The sequence below is a fragment of the Schistocerca nitens genome, chromosome 3 (genome assembly GCF_023898315.1).
Source record: "Schistocerca nitens isolate TAMUIC-IGC-003100 chromosome 3, iqSchNite1.1, whole genome shotgun sequence".
NCBI classification, from domain to species: Eukaryota; Metazoa; Arthropoda; class Insecta; order Orthoptera; family Acrididae; genus Schistocerca; species Schistocerca nitens.
This window is the reverse complement of record NC_064616.1, coordinates 556,664,573-556,681,708: the sequence shown is the minus strand read 5'-3', so window position 1 is coordinate 556,681,708 and position 17,136 is coordinate 556,664,573.

Below are 17,136 nucleotides of genomic sequence, written 5' to 3'. Positions count from 1 at the left end.
ACCTGCCCATTGCTGTGAGCAATTCCTATGGCCCTGATAACGACTGCGATGTATCAAAACCTTTACGAGACACCGAAACAGTTCTGAATCCATCCTGCTACATGAGAGCTTAACCTCCGCCCATAAGGAACCGTGATTGGTCGGATCCACGTCGGCCACATCCCGTTTAGTAGCATTCGAGATGTGCTCAATACGATTGAGATCAAGTGACATGGAAAAGGAAGCGACACAGGAACGCTAATTTCTGTGGAGTATTTCTCAAAGCATTATGCTGCAGTTCGGGATCGACGAGGTGGTGCATTGTCTTGCTGAATACGCCTGTGGCTTGCTGTAGGTGAACAGGTGGAGCCAAGTCCCTCGTCGGTGAAAGACGATGAGGGCCGTATCAGTGGCCACATTTCTTACCTTGTCACTATCCCCTACATCGCAACACCTATACCATCCGCCTGAACAGAACATAGTTGGCAAGTGGGATGTATCACCTCATGTGGTTTTCAGAGAAGTATAACTTGCTGTCCTCATCTACATTGACTCATTTCTCAAGTTGCCTTTTTCCGTGCTTCACGCATCCACTGGTGGTCGTCCTTGGGCCAATGCTATTCTTTTTTACTTTCTGACGTAGAGATACACGTTTGGGGTTTTGGCCACTGTGTCCCAAAAAAAAGTAGTTATTCTGGGCAATACGAATGCTTTCTGGCCCTTGTTATCCAATATTTAATTACCCGAGAGGTTTTGCGGCACTGCGGCCTGTCTATAAATTGTTTCAGTTTGTGATAATCGATGTCGAACACAGCCAGCAACACGTTATTCCCCACGGCAGGCGGTGACGATTTCCCTCATTTCGAGATATAAATGTCGTGTGGCTAGGGCCTCCCGTCGGGTAGAGCGTTCGCCTGGTGCAAAGTCTTTCGAGCTGACGCCACTTCGGCGACTTGCGTTTCGATGGGGATGAAATGACGATGATAAGGACAACACAACGCCCAGTCCCTGAGCGGAGAAAATCCCCGACCCAGCCGGGAATCGAACCCGGGCCGTTAGGTATGACATTCCGTCGTGCTGACCACTCAGCTACCAGGGGCGGACTCATATCGAGATAATCACAATACACTTGTTATACGACGAAATGTCCATTCTGAGATAGTGCCCCATGCAAGGGCCAGCCAAAATTTGGATGAGATGAAATATCCTGATATCACGTGCCTTAAACATTCTGCTTCGACTGTCACGCTGCTGGCCACTGTGAGATATAATGACATCCATGTCACGCGACCATCCCAACTATTCCATTAGTCGATGTGCTTCGAAGATACTCTAACTAACCCAGCAGCTGTCTCTAAATGAGTTGCCCACGAGTGTATAGAAAACTCCTTACTGCAGAACAATTTCAAAAAAAGAAAAAAAGCGAGTAATTGGAGTGTCGGAAAAGCCGCCAGGCACCGACACCACACAGCAGCACAAAGCCGTCTGGTGGTTTGCAGCTCAGCCCCTGCGACTACACAACGTTACGGCTCCGCCATTTGCAGCGTGACCCGCATGGAGCCTTCGTGTACAGTGGACCAAAGTAAAGACGGCATGTAAATCAGCAAGAGAGGTCGTTCCTGTCACGAACCTTTCCATGCGACCGACAGTGTCACGTAGAGCCAATCTGGAGGAAGTGTACCTCCGCCGTGCGGGTATCTAGGACCGCGCCCTCGCCGATCACGGCCAGATCCGAGGGTTGGATCCCCTCAGTTCCAAGTGGAGGAATTACGCTGCCTGGGCTACATTCAGTGTGTAATCGTCGCTTTGGAAGAGCCTCCTGCCGTTATTGTCTGTCTGTCTGCGGGCCGCTGCCGTCCTTTCGTCCGTCTGCATGCCGTAGCTGTTGTCCGCTGCCCAGTGCTCGCTGCCACCACCTACACCGCGGCCACCGCCGCCGCCGCCGCCGCCGCCTCCCGGTGCTCGCTACCGCCGCCGCCGCCAGGTGCTTGCCGCCGCCTCCGCCGCCGCCGCCGCCAACTGGTGCTCGCCGCCACCGCCGGCCACTGTTTCAGTTCCTTTCACACTTCGGCAACTCCAGTAACCAGTGAATACCGCCTTCAATCGTGGACACGCCCACTATCAACATCATCTACACCTCCCCTCCCCTGCCCCCACTGTAACCTCGTGGAGTGCTTCCTCTGGGCTTGAACCGTCTAATCCCCCTCCCCTACCCACAGTCTCCTCCACTTCTACCTCTTCCTCATCCCTGTATCCAACCTGTATATTGCTCCTGCCCCTGCTTCTTCCGCTGCTCCTGGTAACGCTGCTGCTCCTGCCCCTGCCCCTGCTCCTGCCCCGCGCTCCCACTGCTGTCGCCCACCAAGACGACTTCCCCCGGTCCCCACCCTCCCTGCTACAACTACTGCTTCCCCTGCCCAAGTAATGACCCACCACGCCACAGTCGCCACCACAGAGTGCCCCACCACCATACCCAACGCTGTGGCCTCACAAGAGGGTCCTGTCTCCCACCACCTCTCCATCCATCTAGTACCTCACCCCTCCTCCCAGGCCACACCCACCAAAAAAACTCCCAAGCGCCCAAGTTGCGACCTCACCTCCACCCCCTCCTCCAAAAACCCACCACCCGCCCTACTTCCCTCTGATGCCACCATGGATACCCCCAGCCCCTACCCTGTATACCTTTGTCCTTGCCAACCCTGATCCGAAATTCCTAGATGCCCGCACGCTCATCCTTGAAATCCGAAAATACATCCCCAGTGCTCCCATTACAAAACTTATCCCTCATCAAGTCCTCTACTCCCTCTTTCCATACTGATCTCCTCTGGCGCCTTCCCCATATCACCCTTGGCCCCCATGCATCGCCGGCCGAAGTGGCCGCGCGGTTCTGGCGCTGCAGTCTGGAGCCGCGAGACCGCTACGGTCGCAGGTTCGAATCCTGCCTCGGGCATGGATGTGTGTGATGTCCTTAGGTTAGTTAGGTTTCACTAGTTCTAAGTTCTAGGGGACTAATGACCTCAGCAGTTAAGTCCCATAGTGCTCAGAGCCATTTGAACCATTTTGAACCCCATGCATCCCTCAACCCTTTCCTTACAGCCTCCTCTTCTCATCAGCCTCAACACCCTCACTGACCGCCAACCCTCACCACCATGATCACAAAACTCAGCCCTGTGATCATGGAGGTGGAGGCGTTGGTGGAACTGAGCGCCCATCCTGCCCTGGAAATCCACTCGGCGTGCTGTATTTACAACTCCTCTGGCCCTACCTTCCTCATGCGTATATTTACTGAGTCTGCCTCCTCCATCGCTCACCTTCTCACACAGGAAGCCCTGATTTTCAACCCCCACCACCCCATTGACCCCTCCTGTATTCCTCCTCAATCCTACTGCTGCCAGCGCTGTCTTCTGCATGATGACCACCTCATTCAAAACTGCAAGAACCACACCACCTGCCCCCATTTTAAAGCCTCCCACTACCTTAAACAGTGTCCTAACCTCTCCTCTCCCCCTTCCTCCAATAACTGCAATGAACCCCAACCCACCTACTCCACCAAATGCAAAGCAAAACCCCCTCCCAACAACCCTGAACTCACTGTTCCCATTCACCCAATCGAGGACCCCATCCACTCCAACAATTTCCTCCACCCACCTTCCCTCTACAGCAGAAGGCGTCATCCACTTCCTAACCATCGTCCTGCAAAACACCCACCCCTTAGACAGCCCCCACGCCCTCCAACAGATTTCCCTCACCACCCACTCTGTTTTCCATTTAAATACCTACGCCACCTACTCCCACAGCCAGCCCCTTCCCCTCACATGAAGTGGGGTCACTACTGGCCAACTCACGCATCTCCCTGTTCGGCCACAACCCCTCCTCAATGACCCGACTGAACATCTTCGACTCAGGATCATTTTTCCGTCTCTCACCATCACCTGTGCCACTATCTGTATCCATCCTGCAGCTCTTCACCCCTACGACTTCATTTCCAATACCTTCTCCATCTTCGTGATTGCCACCAACCTCAACATCCACAGCCATGACCCTGCCACCCTTCGGTGGTGACATCAGTGCCTTGCCACCCCCCATGGTGACCTTGTTCCTCTCACACATCACATCCATCCTGAAAGTAACTCCACCCCAGATGTTATCCTTGCTTCCCCCAACCTCCTTAGTCGTATCACCGTGGATGTCCTCGATTCCATTGGTAGTGACCACCTCCCCATCCTTCTCACCATCTCCTCTGCCCATGGGCCCCCTGCAGTCCCCACCCAGCTGCCCCTCCAAAATCCGTCCACAACTACCACCATGCTGACTGGGATGCCTACTGGGAATCGATTGCCTCACAGGTCGAAAGCCACCCCCTACCTTTCACCGTCTCGCTGACATCACCCATGCCTCTTCCTTCCTTCAGAACACCATCACTGACGCTTTGGAGGCCCACGTCCCCACCAAACTCATCCACCCCCACCTCCCTACGCTTCCTCTGCAGGCCATCCTTCTTCTGGGTGAATCCCACAGGCTCTACCACGCTTTCCCCTGCACCTGTGACCGAGATACACTTATCCGCCACCGACAATTACAGCGACACTTCCGGAACCTCCTTACAGCAAAGAAACGCCAGGACTGGCATCAGAAATGAACACGCCTCAACTCCACCCTCGCTGTCAACTCCTCCAAGTACTGGTCAGCCTTCCACCAATTTACTGGTAGCCATCCCATCCCGCATTACCCTATTCTCCACGACAATGGCCTCTTCCTAACAACCTCAGTAAGGCTAACCATTTTTCTTCCCACCTCTCCGAGGTCTTCTCCATTCCTGACGATCCCCATTTTGATTACTCCCACTTCCACACCGTCCTTGGCCGCACTGATATCTCTGTCCCACTGCTCGCCCCTAGTTTCCAGTAAATGGATCAGGTACCCCTCTCACCAAAAGATTGGTTTGTTTTTACCATGTGACATTATAATAGCATGTAGTATTATAATAGTATCATGTGATTAATATGATACATAATACTGCACTGAAAAAATGTACTGAGTATGAAAAACGACAATATTCTTATACAATTGTATCTTCATTTATTGTAATTTGAGTGCATGTGTATCTCTCTGTGACTGTATTGTCGTGAACACATACTTAGTAAGTTGTTCCTTGATCTAGGTTCTTTGACTTTGGCTTGTAGTGTCTTTGATCAACTCCTGTATGTTAGCCAACTAGGTCTCGTTGTGCCTGTGCAATGGTTCTGTGCACTTACTGCTCTTACATGTTTACAACATTGTTTTCTACTTGGTTAAGCCTGTATTACCGCATTAAACATCCGTTTTCTTAAGTTTTCAAGTTAGTGAATAAATATATTGTAAGACAGTAAAGTGTGTCTCATGCATTTCTCCAAGTATATTGATGCTGTTGACAGTGGCCTGAAAAACATTTTTGATCAAGAGAAAAACTCAGTTTCTAACTGTAGTACTTGTCACATTTTGTTAAACTTTTAACGTAAGATTATGGCTGCATTTTAAATGTTTAAATTCGGTTAATATTTACGCGAAATATTGAAAATCAAATTTTTGTTCAAGCCATTAAATAGGCAACCTGCAACTGTTAATGAGTTCCGGAATAGCCGTTCAGTAATATACCGGGTGTTCGTAAATAGTCCGAAAGCCCTTGAGCACAGAGATTCAAGCGGCCCGCCAGAGTCGGTGTCGCCGAACGCGTTATTCGTTTGGTTCCTTTAAACCGAACAAGAGAGTAATACAATAATTGGACGAGGGGCGGTAGTAAGGATCGAACCAGAGCCAAAGACTGCACAACCTCGGACACTGTCATCTACGCCAGTGATTTTCAAACTGTGGGTCGCGAACCCCATGAGGTCGCAAGGTCTTACTCGGGGCGTCGTTGTTGCAGGAGTGACTTCAAATTAATCACTTTCAATGGTGCGACTAGAATTTGCAGCATACCCATACCACATATTTAGTGCTGACCATCTGCTGTGCTAAAAATATCATTCCATATCAGAAAAACTCGTGAAAGGGTATTTAAAAGGCGCTCAGGTTGAAATGTGATAAGAAATGGCTGCAACGGTACACACACAGCTCACGTGCAAGGCTTCGCATCACGGCTACTGGAATGCATTTCCGTAACCGTGCTTCGAACCAAACAATAGATCGCCAGGACTGGCAGTGAGACAAGGTGTTTAGAAAGGACAGATTGCATGCAGCCGGTGGTGGCGTGTTTGTCGCTGTTAGTAGTAGTTTATTCTGTAGTGAAATAGAAGTGGATAGTTCCTGTGAATTATTATGGGTAGAGGTTATACTCAACAACCGAGCTAGGTTAATAATTGGCTCCTTTTAAAGACCTCCCGACTCAGCAGCATTAGTGGCAGAACAACTGAGAGAAAATCTGGAATACAGTTCACATAAATTTCATTAGCATGTTATAGTCTTAGGTGGAGATTTCAATTTACCAAATATAGACTCGGACGCTCAGACGTCTAGGACGGGTGGTAGGGACAGAGCATCGAGTGACATTATACTGAGTGCACTATCTGAAAATTATCTCTAGCAATTAAACAGAGAACCGACTCGTGGCCATAACAGCTTGGACCTATTGATAACAAACAGACCCGAACTTTTCGAATCTGTAAGCGCAGAACAGGGAAACAGTGATCGTAAGGCCGTTGCAGCATCCCTGAACATGGAAGTAAATAGGAATATTAAAAAGGGGAGGAAGGTTTGTATGTTTAGCAAGAGTAATAGGAGGCAGACGTCAGACTACGTAACAGAGAAAAACGAAAATTTCTGTTCCGACACTGACAATGTTGAGTGTTTATGGAAAAAGTTCAAGGCAATCGTAAAATGCGTTTTAGACAGGTACGTGCCGAGTAAAACTGTGAGGGACGGGAAAAACCCACCGTGGTTCAACAACAAAGTTAGGAAACTACTGCGAAAGCAAAAAGAGAGCTTCACTGCAAATTTAAACGCAGCCAAAACCTCTCAGACAAACAGAAGGTAAACAATGTCAAAGTTAGCGTAAGGAGGGGTATGCGTGAAGCGTTCAGTGAATTCGAAAGTAAAATTCTATGTACCGACTTGACAAAAAATCCTAGGAAGTTCTGGTCTTACGTTAAATCAGTAAGTGGATCGAAACAGCATATCCAGACACTCTGGGATGACAATGGCATTGAAACAGAGAATGACACGCGTAAAGCTGAAGTACTAAACACCTTTTTCAAAAATGGTTCAAATGGCTCTGAGCACTATGGGACTCAACTGCTGAGGTCATTAGTCCCCTAGAACTCAGAACTAGTTAAACCTAAGGACATCACAAACATCCATGCCCGAGGCAGGATTCGAACCTGCGACCGTAGCGGTCTTGCGGTTCCAGACTGCAGCGCCTTTAACCGCACGGCCACTTCGGCCGGCAAACACCTTTTTCCAAAGCTGTTTCACAGAGGAAGACCGCACTGCAGTTCCTTCTCTAAATCCTCGCACGAACGAAAAAAAGGCTGACATCGAAATAAGTGTCCAAGGATTAGAAAAGCAACTGAAATCACTCAACAGAGGAAAGTCCACTGAACCTGACGGGATACAAATTCGATTCTACACAGAGTACGCGAAAGAACTTGCCTCCCTTCTAACAGCCGTGTACCGCACGTCTCTAGAGGGACCGAAGGATCCAAATGATTGGAAAAGAGCAAAGGTAATTCCAGTTTTCAAGAAGGGTCGTCGAGCAGATGCGCAAAACTATAGGCCTATGTCTCTGACATCGATCTGTTGTAGAATTTTAGAACATGTTTTTTGCTCGCGTATCAGGCCATTTCTGGAATCCCAGAATCTACTCTGTAGGAATCAACATGGATTCCGGAAACAGCGATCGTGTGAGACCCAACTCGCTTTATTTGTTCATGAGACCCAGTAAATATTAGATACAGGCTCCCAGGTAGATGCCATTTTCCTTGACTTCCGGAATGCGTTCGATACAGTTCCGCACTATCGCCTCGTTCTCGCTTCCTACGCCCGGGTTACCGGGTTCGATTCCCGACGGGGTCAGGGATTTTCTCTGCCTCGTGATGACTAGGTGTTGTGTGCGGTCCTTAGGTTAGTTAGGTTTAAGTAGTTCTAAGTTCTAGGGGACTGATGACCATAGATCTTAAGTCCCATAGTGCTCAGAGCCATTTGCACCATTTGAGCCACTATCGCCTGATAAACAAAGTAAGAGACTACGGAGTATCAGACCAGCTGTGTGGCTGGATTGAAGAGTTTTTAGCAAACAGAACACAGGATGTTGTTCTCAATGGAGAGACGTCTACAGACGTTAAAGTAACCTCTGGCGTGTCACAGGGGAGTGTTATGGGACCATTGCTTTTCACAATATACAAGGGCTATCAACAATATAGTACATTACGTTTTGGAATTAAAAATAAATAAAGTATTGGAAATTTTTTTTTATTATATGCAGATGAAAGCCACACTTCAATACTACTTTTCTACATAGTTGCCATTTAAATTAAGGCACTTATCGTAACGACGGACGAGCTTGGAAATTCCTTCGTCGTAAAATTCGGCCGCCTGCGCCTTCAACCACGTGGTTACCTCTTCTTGAAGGTGTGCGTCGTCATCAAAACGCTGCATAGCCAACCACTTCTTCATTGCTGGGAATAAGTGGAAGTCGCTCGGTGCCAGGCCGGGACTGTACGGCGGATGAGGAAACAACTCCCACTTAAAAGATTCGAGAACTTCACGAGTGGCATTTGCCGTGTGGGCCCGGGCGTTGTCGTGAATCAGCAAGGTCTTTGAGCCCAACTTTCCCTGCGCTTATTTCGTATTGCTCTTCTGAGCTTGTGCAGAGTTTGGCAATACCTTTGAGAGTTTATTGTAATGCCTCTTTCCAGGAAATCCACAAAAATCGTATTTCTACCGGGTTACTGATTAACCACGTGGTTGAAGGCGCAGGCGGCCGAATTTTACGACGAAGGAATTTCCAAGCTCGTCCATCGCTACGATAAGTGCCTTAATTTAAATGGCAACTATGTATAAAAGTAATATTTAAGTGTGGCTTTCATCTGTATACAATTAAAAAAATTTCCAATGCTTTATTTATTTTTAATTCCAAAACGTAATGTACTTTGTGGATAGCCCTCGTATATAAATGACCTAGTAGATAGTGTCGGAAGTTCCATGCGGCTCTTCGCGGATGATGCTGTAGTATACAGAGAAGTTGCAGCATTAGAAAATTGCAGCGAAATGCAGGAAGATCTGCAGCGGATAGGTACTTGGTGCAGAGAGTGGCAACTGACCCTTAACATAGAAAAATGTAATGTATTGCGAATACTTAGAAAGAAGGATCCTTTATTGTATGATTATATGATAGCGGAACAAACATTAGTAGCAGTTACTTCTGTAAAATATCTGGGAGTATGCGTACGGAACGATTTGAAGTGAAATGATCATATAAAATTAATTGTTGGTAAGGCGGGTGCCAGGTTGAGATTCATTGGGAGAGTCCTTAGAAAATGTAGTCCATCAACAAAGGAGGTGGCTTACAAAACACTTGTTCGACCTATACTTGAGTATTGCTCATCAGTGTGGGATCCGTACCAAGTCGGGTGACAGAGGAGATAGAGAAGATCCAAAGAAGAGCGGCGCGTTTCGTCACAGGGTTATGTGGTAAGCGTGATAGCGTTACAGAGATGTTTAGCAAACTCAAGTGGCAGACTCTGCAAGAGAGGCTCTCTGCATCGCGGTGTAGCTTGGTGTCCAGGTTTCGAGAGGGCGCGTTTCTGGATGAGGTATCGAATATATTGCTTCCCCCTACTTATACCTCCCGAGGAGATCACGAATGTAAAATTAGAGAGATTCGAGCTCGCACGGAGGCTTTCCGGCAGTCGTTCTTCCCGCGAACCATACGCGACTGGAACAGGAAAGGGAGATAATGACAGAGGCACGTAAAGTGCCCTACGCCACACAATGTTGGGTGGCTTGAGGAGTATAAATGTAGATGTAGAAGTAGAATTTCTACCTAGCGGATCTAGGAACCTTGAGCTCAACTCAGCCTGTAATTGACACTCTCTGTGTTCACGTGCTTTCTGTTTACTTATCTCTGTGGGATGATCGGAATTCCCACAAAATCGGCGTTGTTTGTCGCTTGGTGAAATTTTCTTTCTTTCATTTGTTAATTGTGATTGCCGTGAAGTTAATTATCCCCATTTTGATAGTGATTTATAAAAGAGTTGAAAAATATCTTCTACAAACTAGTGCAATAGTTTATAATAAAATACAGGGTGATTCAAAAAGAATACCACAACTTTAGGAATTTAAAACTCTGCAACGACAAAAGGCAGAGCTAAGCACTATCTGTCGGCGAATTAAGGGAGCTATAAAGTTTCATTTAGTTGTACATTTGTTCGCTTGAGGCGCTGTTGACTAGGCGTCAGCATCAGTTGATGCTAAGATGGCGACCGCTCAACAGAAAGCTTTTTGTGTTATTGAGTACGGCAGAAGTGAATCGACGACAGTTGTTCAGCGTGCATTTCGAACGAGGTATGGTGTTAAACCTCCTGATAGGTGGTGTATTAAACGTTGGTATAAACCTGAACGTCAACTACCCGAGGCGATGGATCGGCCGCCAGGCAGCCCGTGACAGAGCACTTCATCACTGGCCTCCAAGAAGCCCTGATCTTACCCCCTGCGATTTTTTCTTATGGGGGTATGTTAAGGATATGGTGTTTCGGCCACCTCTCCCAGCGACCATTGATGATTTGAAACGAGAAATAACAGCAGCTATCCAAACTGTTACGCCTGATATGCTACAGAGAGTGTGGAATGAGTTGGAGTATCGGGTTGATATTGCTCGAGTGTCTGAAGGGGGCCATATTGAACATCTCTGAACTTGTTTTTGAGTGAAAATAAACTTTTTAAATACTCTTTGTAATGATGTATAACAGAAGGTTATATTATGTTTCTTTCATTAAATACACATTTTTAAAGTTGTGGTATTCTTTTTGAATCACCCTGTATACTAAATACTCTCCATATTCTCGCAGTTAGAAGAAATGTTGTCTTCTTTCGAAACTTAGTGAAATTAAATGAAACAAAAACCAAACCAGTGCTTATCTGAAAGCCAGGGACTACGGAATACAAAAACATAGGCCTGAGAAAAGTGAAATTTATTTTTTACTAAAATCACGTAATGCCTTGTTTTAACGATAATCCTGACTCGAGTAGAATGAGTGTTCTTTTATAACAAATACACCGTGTTGACGATGAATAAACGCAAAACATGAAAACTATTTTCAGGAACCGATCGGTAACTAAATGAACAAGATCCAACAAGTAACTTTTAGAAATTCGAAAAAATATCTTTTTTTTTTTTTTACTAACTGACTATACAGTGGGACCTTGCTTAAAAGGCGTAATTCACTTCTGATTCCTACATCAACTGCGAAATAATCGTTATGCAAAATGTATTTTTCTGTACGAATTCACGTAAAAATAGGATAATGCGTTCTATTCCGAAGAAAATACTAAAACAGTTTATAATATAATAATGTAATGTATAATACTGTACATCACTATTTAGAAGAAAGTTATCTAAAGATGTTTATTTTTTCCTACTGTTCAAATTCAGAAGACGGCTAGTCGAATGATACATCTCTCTACGTGTTGGTTAATTGGCAACCTTACTCAAATCGTATTGGTTAATGACGAAAGATCGAAAATGGAATTCATAAACAGGTATTTAAAGGCCATGAATTAACAAGAGTTTTCGAATTTAGGAGAACTTGCAACATCGGCACAGAGAATTTGCAACATCGACGAGGAGGCCGGAGCGGAAGTACCAGCGATAAAAATTGCAACGCGAGAAATGTCGCTAATAGTAAGGCTGAACTGCATTGTTAGTGGCATTGTCATTTGAGTAGCCCAGATGTAACAGCTGCTAACTGCATGATAAGCGAAACTGAGGTAATCGCGAAAAACTCATTCCATCCAAGCTATTAATGACATCATTTCTTTTCTAAAAATAAGTAAAAAAACAATTCATGAGTCACTATTAATGGCTGAAATATGTGATTATGTATTATACGTTAAAATCTTAAGTGAAACATTGACTCAGCGGTTTTTGCACCCGATTTATGCAGTTAGCGGGTTTGGCAAACGTATCGATCCAACTATGAAACAAACAATGGGTTGCAAAACCCGCTATTCGGTGACATGCCAGGAGTGGCAGAAGGATGGAATTGTTGCGAATATAGACAGAATACGTTTTATTTCAAAGAGAAGTCTGAAAATTCTACAATATTAGCATATAAAAATACGGAGGTGACATTATTTTATCAGGAGAAACTGACTTATTTAACTTCAAAAACAGAACAAAAATGAATGTTCAACATCAGCGTTTTTAAAACAATACACCATAGTGATTTTGACATCGCAAGATATTGTAGAAAATAAAATATTCTCTAAATCGCATCTTAGTAAAACATCGACAAAATTTTAGAAAATAATAAAATTCGTGACAAGTTGCATGTTAGTTAAAATAGCGACAAAAATTCTAGAAAATGAAATCAGCTGAAAATTGTTTTGGAGTGACGTCGATCTCAACACTGCCCATCAACTCAAAATCGCTTTCGGCTGCTTCCTATTCCTAATAGTTGGCAGCGGCAGGAGCGACTCTAGAATTGCCTTCCTGCTCGTCTAACGCCTCAGTATAGAATTTGAGTTTCGTTGGTCGCCCAGTATTCACCAAAGTGGAGATTCAAAAGCTTTTTGACGTCTCTGAGGTTGGTTGCTGAATGCCTACACCATCTGTGATTGGCGTTGGGCCGTTGCCTTTGCTGAAATTTTTTCCCGTTTTCAGGATGCTCTTGCCCTTCCCAGTTTCAAGATTGTAGAAGGACTCTCCACGAACTAGACAACACAATTTTTTTTGCTGTTAGAATCTAGAAATGCCAGTTACCAGCAACTTTCACAAATCCTTCCTCGAATGTCGTAACAATTGGTGTCAACACAATTTTTATTGTATAACATTGCTTTAATAATACTTTTCATGCTGTGACCTTTCTTTTTTTGAAACATTTTTTTCCACTGATTAGGACGCCTCTTCCTCTTCCTGGTGGCACCGTCCCCTCGTTCTCTTTCTGGTCATTTGCAACTACAACAATGGGATCGACTTCTTGCAGGATTCCTACTATTTCCATTACTCCCACTTCGTTTGTACTACCTTCTGCATTTAAAGCGTCCATAAAATCACTTAGTTTCTTCAAAATACTCACGCAAATACGTCAACAAACGTTCTACTCATTAGCTGAACTGTGCTTATCGGCGTGTATTTTGACAACACATCGTCAGCGAGGGCTTCATTGGTGCGTGCGCATTCGCTACAGCGCAGCCAGCCTACCTCTAAATAAGAAAAATATCCATTCTAATCGTAACAAACTGAAAGGTAGCTTTGAATGTCTATATTGGTAAGTCTGATGTCAGCTGACGTGCTTTGCATCCGTTCATGGCACGGCGACTGACATGCCTGTTGAACACGGGGGGTTTGAAAACGTTGGACATTTAGCGGGCTTTGCAACTGAATACAACGTGCAGTTAGCGGCTTTTGCAACCGAACACGATTATATACAGCCATTTTCAACGGTTTATAGCGGGTTTTCTTCCCTGAAACCTATTTCAGCGTGTAGACGCTGAAAGAATCTATACGGTAGTGTGCTCAACTCAAAATCGACAAAAATTGCATTTAGTGGCTTTTTCATCTGGGCTACTCATTTATTGGAGCTCCAACAAACGAGTAAACCAACGCACCGCGAATTAAATTCCTTGTTAATCCTGCCGTCATCAGGATTGTTGGATTTGTTGGAGCTCCAACAAATGAGCAGCTTCTATTGTACAAGGCGGGAGGTCGTAGAACAGCGAGTGACTTGTTGCCCAACTACAGCAGCTGAAGAGGCCTAAGTCAGAAGGTGGTTTCTGAAGTGATTACCGAAGACTGAAAAAAAGAGGCACTGAAGAGACTCGTTATGCGAAACAATGCTCGTTAAGCGATTCAACCTTTTTCAAAATTACATTTTGTATCGCTCGTTATGCAAATCACTCTTCATGGAAGGTGTTCGTTAAGCGAAGTTTGACTGTACGTTTTTCATAGTAATAATAATATTAATGTAAACATAACGTTATCTACTCTTCCACGTTTACTGTTTTATCATTGTCATTTCTTTTCCGTGGAGTATAAGCCTTACCATCAAGAGTAAAGTCAGTATCAGTGATGATACGATTCATTTGCTCAGAACTCTACCGGCACAACTGCAATTTGATTATTAATGACTAATGTCTCTCATTTGTATTATTTAAAATCGTACTTGACTCTTATCAGGATTTCATTATTTTTAACAGTTTTTATTCGGAGGGTAGTGCCAGCAGTATCTGTCACGCTGCAACTAAGCCAGGTACAAGTAAGCAAGTGATGTAGGACCTACACTATAATAAAAATAAAACGATTTCATTAAGAACGCTATGCCTGTTTACTTATTAATAATTTTTCAAATCGTGGTTCTGTTTTTGAGACACAAATCACCGAGTCGTTTTCTAGCTGAAGCCTATTTGTCTTCTTAAGTTTTACGTTCACCATTGAAGCAAACGCTAATTCGCTTATAAGGAAGTGGCGAATGGCAGTTATAACTTCAAAGTTCCCTTACCAGCTGCGGACATCCTTCTTTCCTCTTCATCCAGGAGACGTCAATCTTGAGCGAATTAAATTCCATGTTAATCCTGCCGTCAGCAGTAAAATCTGCGCGTCACTGTCATTAATGTTAGCATCTGTCAAAAGCCTAAATAACCACATTTTGCAGTGCGGACTTATGTTTGACATGAAGAAAGAAAGTCAATGAGGTTCTGTAAAGTACCGACAGGTATGTGGAGCCATGCCGACTCCAGTGTCGTCACCATCTCCACTAGATTTATCGGTTCAGGTTCCATGTCGCGTACAGCGCGATCGATGTGGCCCCACAGATTCTCCATTGGAATTAAATCCTGTGAGTTTGGTGGTCAAATTCATACTGGTGCTCTTCGAACACCCACGTAAACTGCGAGCTGCGTGACACTTTGCCTTGTCCTGCTGAAAGATGCCATCGTGCGGAGAAAAAACAAATTGCGTGTGGGTGTGGATATGGTTTCCAAGCATAGATGTATACTTGTGTTGAACAGTTGTGCTCCTCATAGTGACCAGATCACCCAGGGAGTGCCACGAATACATTCCTCAGACAATAACGCCTCTTCCTCCGGTCTGGGCCCTTCTGATGTTTGTTACAGGGTGTATGCTTTCAGACGTTTCACGCCAATGGAGCATAAAGGGTGATTGATTTGAAAAGGCGACCAGATTCAGTGGACGTCCAGTTGCAGTACTGGCATGCGAATTCCAGACTTCGCCGTCGATGAAAAGCAGAGAGTATGGGTGCATAAACCAGGCGACAGCGGGGGAGGACCACACGCAGCAACGTTCGCTGAACGGTCGTTGAGGAGACAGTCTTAGTGGCCCCTTGCCAGCTGCTGAACAATTGCACATCTGAAACTTCCTGGCAGATTAAAACTGTGTGCCAGACCGAGACTCGAACTCGGGACCATTGCCTTTCGCGGGCAAGTGCTCTACCAACTGAGCTACCCAAGCACGACTCACGCTCCATCCTCACAGCTTTACTTCTGCCAGTACCTCATCTCCTACCTATCGCTCCCCATTGATCCGGCAGTCCCTGACTGCATAGGAGAACGTTAAAGTTATTCTAGAGCCACCGCATGCTTTTCTTGGCGTGGCGCCTAGCACCCAGTTTCTATTAACTTAATATTCTCCTGCACACAGCCTGAGCTTTCCTCAGAGTGTTTTCGTCCTCCCCGTGATAAGACAGTTTATGATTTGTCGCTGACCATTTAGGAAAACATATGAGACACACAGGGCGTTCATCCCGAAGCATCTATGACTTTGATAACTGTACGTAACAATCGAGGGTAACGGTCTGCAGGATAACACAAAGCGACACAAGTATAAACCAGCATCGGTGTCGTCACCTCCCTTATCCCTAAAAAACAGTTAGACATACAATAGAACCGAATTAAAATTAATTTAGAATTCGGAGGTATGTCTGCTACCACACATGAAGGTAATTTATCTGTGAAACTGGACATTTGTATGCAATCGACAGTTAAAGGTTTGCGAATCTAACGACTAAGATGCAGCCGTCGCTGAAAATGCAATACTTTATAATACACAATTGAGACCAGAAGATTCAAAAGATTCATAAATGACGCGTTATTTGGCAGAAAGCAAAATACTTGCGTGAAACAGTATTACATTACCACATGCTGTACTGCCAGAGTCGTACTTTCCAAAACAGAAGTTGCTGGGTTGTCGTACGCTCTCCATTTTCTCGACGTCGAAGTGCAAATGTGGAGTTTCAGTTGATGATCAAAACACGCAAAAATGGAACAGCTCGTAGGAACTAATTGAATAATGTAGTCACTCTGTCTTTTCATACTGGACTACTACACCTACAACAACATCAAAAGTCCACCAGCCACCTGACTGTGTGTGTGGCGGAGGGTACTTCTGTCATAATTAACTGATCCCCCCTTCGCTGTTCCATCCGCTAATAACGTGTGTGAAGAATTATTGTCGATAAACCTTTGTATTAGCTCTACTTTCTCGAATTTTCTCATAGTTGTCCTTTCACGAGATGTATGTGGGAGGAAGTAATATGTTGTCGGACTTTTCCCCGAGAGTACTCTCTTGAAATTTCAGTAGTAAATCTCTCCGTGGTCCACAACGCCTCTCTTGTAGCATCTGCCACTGGCGTTTCTTGAGCATCTATGTAACGATCTAGCGCCGACCAGACGATCCCGTGACGAAACGTGTCCCTCTGCTCTGGGTCTTCTCTCTCTCTTCCATCAGTCCTTCTTGCTAAGGGTTCCAGACTGATGAACAGTACTCAAGAATCGGTCGAACAGGCGCCTTGTAAGTCACTTCTTTCGGGGCTTCTTCCTACGACTAGTCATCCGCTTTTCCTACTGCTTGTTTTATGTGGTCACTCCACTTTTGCGGTAAATATTGTTGCCAGTAATTTTTTATCGACATTGTAGTCATAAAGTAGTAGCTTCCCGATTGGAGTGCATATA